Source organism: Crinia signifera, chromosome 4, assembly GCF_055691185.1.
Source record: "Crinia signifera chromosome 4, ASM5569118v1, whole genome shotgun sequence".
Classification (NCBI taxonomy): domain Eukaryota; kingdom Metazoa; phylum Chordata; class Amphibia; order Anura; family Myobatrachidae; genus Crinia; species Crinia signifera.
Window position 1 is genome coordinate 102,303,390 of NC_139220.1, and position 4,549 is coordinate 102,307,938.

Consider the following 4,549-nt stretch of genomic DNA (forward strand, 5'->3'; position numbering starts at 1 on the left):
GTGAATAGCGGGTTGTGAAGGAAACAGACATCTTGCCAACAGAACACACAGCTGCTTCTATGATTGCTGCATGGCTCAGTTGAATGGTGTCTAGACTCCTGAAAGGCCAGACTAGTACTACTCCATGCTACTCAGGAGCTGTGTAAGCAGGTGTCCGTCTGGGGGCTATTACCAAGGCGAAGGAGACTGGGAGACTTTACAGCCGGCTCCCTGCATGAAACTGCTGCATACGGGACTGACAGCCCTGCACAGCGGTTGGACAGAATACTGCTGTCATACAAGGCTTACATACATTACCCTGCTACTGCTGATCCCAGATAGAGATAAGGACAGTGTTATACACATTATATATCATACCCTCCAACATGACCCATTCCATTAAGTACAACATGCTCTGTTCCTGAACTTCCCTGCCAGTGGCAGTTACAAAGTTCGGACTCCAGCACAGACCAAAATTCAAAGAGGGGGGTCACATGAACTGCCAGTGAGTCCAGGACAGTGATGTGTGGAGTGGCATTAGGTGTGGCTCCCCTTTTTGAATATTGGACTGTGCTGCAGCCCCACCTCTGCAACTGCCACTGGTAAGGAAGTCCAGGAATAGAGCATTTTGTACCTAATGGAATGGGCCATGTTGGAGGGTATGATATATTAACCCCGGCCTTGCTGCATACGAGAATTGGGGGGAGGGGAGGGAGGAGGATGGAGTGGACCGAATGTATCTAATATAATACAGTGTATAATAAATAATTACCCCTTTCCCATAGTTAATGTTTGGAGGGTAAGGGGTGTGTCTACTAATGCCTGTCAATTAATAGATAAAAAAAACAACAATAAAAACCCTTCTCCATTTTTTGTACATAATGTGTACAATGTAACTTTTGACAATTTTAATCAGCAGTTCTATTATCTGGTACAGGGTACAAAACTACCAGACAACCAGAGATTGCTGTTCTGGGTGACGGAATAGGACGTAGACCACCTTGGCTTGATAATCATTCTGAGTACCGGAACGGGTTGCGGAAAACACTCAGACAACCTTAGATAGTCGTTCCAAGTACCGGAATAAGACACAGACCACCTTAGATAGCGATTCTGGGTGCTAGAATGAGATGCAGAACACCTTATATAGTCCATAGGCAAACGCCTGACCAGGGGGGCACTGCATGCAATATAAATGGCAGAGTGGAGCTGCAGCCAATAGCAAGTCCAATGGCAGCAGATTTTCCTACCAAGTCTGGTGTGTGTGTGTCTCTTTTGATCTGAAGAACACTCATTCATTTCACCAGATAGAGACTCTTGTTAGTGGCTTACTGTAGCGATTGGACCTGTATATGCAGGAGCGGATCCAGGAGAAAATGACTGGGGGGGCACGATGATAGAGGAGGGGGAGGGGGGTGTTAGTGGTGCCAGTGTACATGCTCAGAGAGCGGAGAGAGAGAGGAGGAGAGCAGAGCAAGGGTGGGAATGGGATTAAACATAGGCCCTGGCATTTAAAGTACACTGGCCCACCTTGGTGTCAATAGCGAAGGATGTAGATCTGTGCGCAACAAAGGCGTGTGCACTCTGGAAAGGGGGTGTGGTCACTCTAAAGGGGGGCATGTTCTTGAGTGTAGTGTACCACACCATATACCACTTCTACACATTATGCAACAAAATAGTAGACCCCATTACACTTGGCACTTATACATAATGCCAAATGGATTCAGCCAAAATTCACATAATGCCACACGGATTCAGCCAAAATTCACATAATGCCACATGGATTAATTCAAAGTTCAGAATATGCTTAATAAACAGGGACATTATGCACCAAAGGCATGCATCAAAATTTTACACTGTAATGTCCATTACATGTTAAGCCACACATTATAATGTCCATTACGTATTATGCCAAACACTGTAATGCCTATTAAAAATTATGCTACATAAGTGCTGCTTACCAATGTGCTCATTGGGTTCGAATAAGTTCAACGATGAGTTTCTTTGATGCCGGGGGGGAACCAGAAGCCATCGGAACCGGGTGGGGATCGGAATTAGCGGGTCCCATGTTATCCTATGGGGAAAATGTTCTTAGTTTGCCCTGTGGTATCTCCGGTTCCCGGAGGGCTAGCGACGTAGGGCTAGGCTCGTTTAAAAACCCTGGTCCTCAGCTACAAAATATGAGCTACAGTATGTCATAAATGACAGGATGGGCATGTGCATATCTAAAAAATACAGATGACTGCACCATTGATTGAACACAGCTGTAAATTCCCCCTTTAATTTCAATGGTATTGACAAAGTTAATATTATTCATACTGGTGAATACAAATATAAATTCATCAGTAAATTCGAATGTCAAATAGAACATCTTTTTCATTCGCATTTGACTGAAGCCAGCATGGATCAGTCATATCAGTCAGGCTTCTCAGTGTAAAAAGTAGAATAAATCATTTAAAAAAAATGGGCTCAAGGGCTGGTCCTCATTAGCAAAATACGGAGGACACAATGAATAGGATTCCTCCGTATTTTGACAACCAGCATCGGGCCCAAACAGCCAGCAGGGTTCTGTCGCAGCCGGGGGAAACTTTTTATACAAGTTCCCCTGGCCAAAGCATTATACCCCCAGGCTGGGACACCCCCCCCCCCCCCAAAAAGCCCCCTCCAGAATAGCCCCAGCCCAGGCTGAAGGCCAGGGCTGTCTCCGGAACCCCAGGGTGGTGGGCACCGTGCTGATGTTTTGTGTAAAAAAAAATAATAAACTATTGTGTTTGTTACTTGGAGTCACAAGTTTCAATAGTGCAATAAAACATAGACACATAAGAGAAATACAACTTTAATAAATACTACAATCATTCATACATACTCACCTATGGATTCTACTGTAGGCCCGTCCTCTTCTCCAGTAGACTCCAAGGATAGATTGCATCCTCTTTGAGGGAATATAGCGTATCACCCAGACCATCATACGGGAGCAGCCCTAAGTGTTTGCTTACCCTTGCAGCTCCTCCCTGGAACTGGGGGGATTGGCCCTCCCCCCAGCCAATCAGCAGCGGCCCCAGGGGGAGCTTTGCTGCTGATCAAAACGGAATCGAGTGCGGCTGAAAAGAAACCATACGATTCTTATAGATCAAATCGAACCGCGTGTACACCACATTACACTGCAATTTAGATTTCAGTTTGAAAACACCCCACCCAAATCTAACTCTCTCTGCAAATTTGCCCCACCTGCAGTGCAACATGGTTTTGTCTATTTGCTAAAAAAGCAGCTTTGCTAACAGGTCTGAATCAGGGAGTATGCTGGTTTTGCCAGTGAAGGATTCACCGGCCTATCTAATAAGCAATCATTCTAATATCTCAGTAACTGTCTGTTTCTATATTTCAGAATGGATATTATAGATTAAGATCTTTTAAAATTCTCTATTCTATCAATGTGCAAATTGAATAATTTGTTTTCCTATCCATGTGAAGCTAAACACCACAATAACAATCACAATAAAGAGCAGCCTCATGCAATTGTGTCTCTATCACACTTACAGTAGTTGCCCATGTTGGTGTGTATAGTACAGCCTGCTAAGTAACACTGACTGACAAGTGATCCTGCTTTGCTTGGAACATCCAGGTACATCAAAGCTGAGTAGCTGCTAAGAGGATGCCACAGGCAACCTTACCTCATGCCAGGAGCCAGATGTTGCTCCCAGCCATTGGCTTATGGATCACTGCCTTGGATGATCAATATTATACTCTACAATGTTGCATTCATACGTTCTCTCCATTTTTTCCTTTCATATCTTTTCTTTGACATATTTGTAGAAGACACCTTCTCTTTATTTTCATTACCTCACATTTCATTTATTGGACGCAGTTATGTTTTTATTTCACTAAAGCAAAAAATAATAAAAACCAACATTAAAAAGAACAAAGTAAAAGAAAAATGACATACAGTACAATCAATAAACAGTATAACAGTGCCAGTTAGGAGCCTCAATAATATGGTTGGCTACAATGAGAATAAATATGGCATTTGTTTGCAAAATTGCTGAAATAATGTATAATACGGCAACATTGCCTTGTTATGGTGTAACTGTTCCCAAAGAAATCACATAAAATATAATTTTTCTCTGTCACAACAACATAAAATATATCAATTGGAGCTCCCTGTACATGGGCTTTAAAATCTCATGTAATGCTGCTTTCTTTATTTTTAATTACCTGCTGACTAATTACCAGCATAGATTTACATGCTCCCATGGGACTCAAGTGCCACAAGTTGGGTTATATAAACCATAGACTGTGCTACCTTTCTCCATTCCCTTATCTGAGCTCTGCAACAAGCAGTGTGACCTGCACTGACGATCATCAGCTCCTCATTCCATCCTACTATATTTATTAGTTGAGACTGTTCAACACTTGACCTCCTGATACCCTGACAGAAATGGGCCGGCAGAAGAATATCTCCTTGCGCTCAATCTGCAGCCGAACCCTACGTCACACTAGTGCACATGGCGTGCCCAACATCATAGAGTCCCAGACCCGGTGGAGGAGCTGCTGTTGGGCGGTATTTGTATTC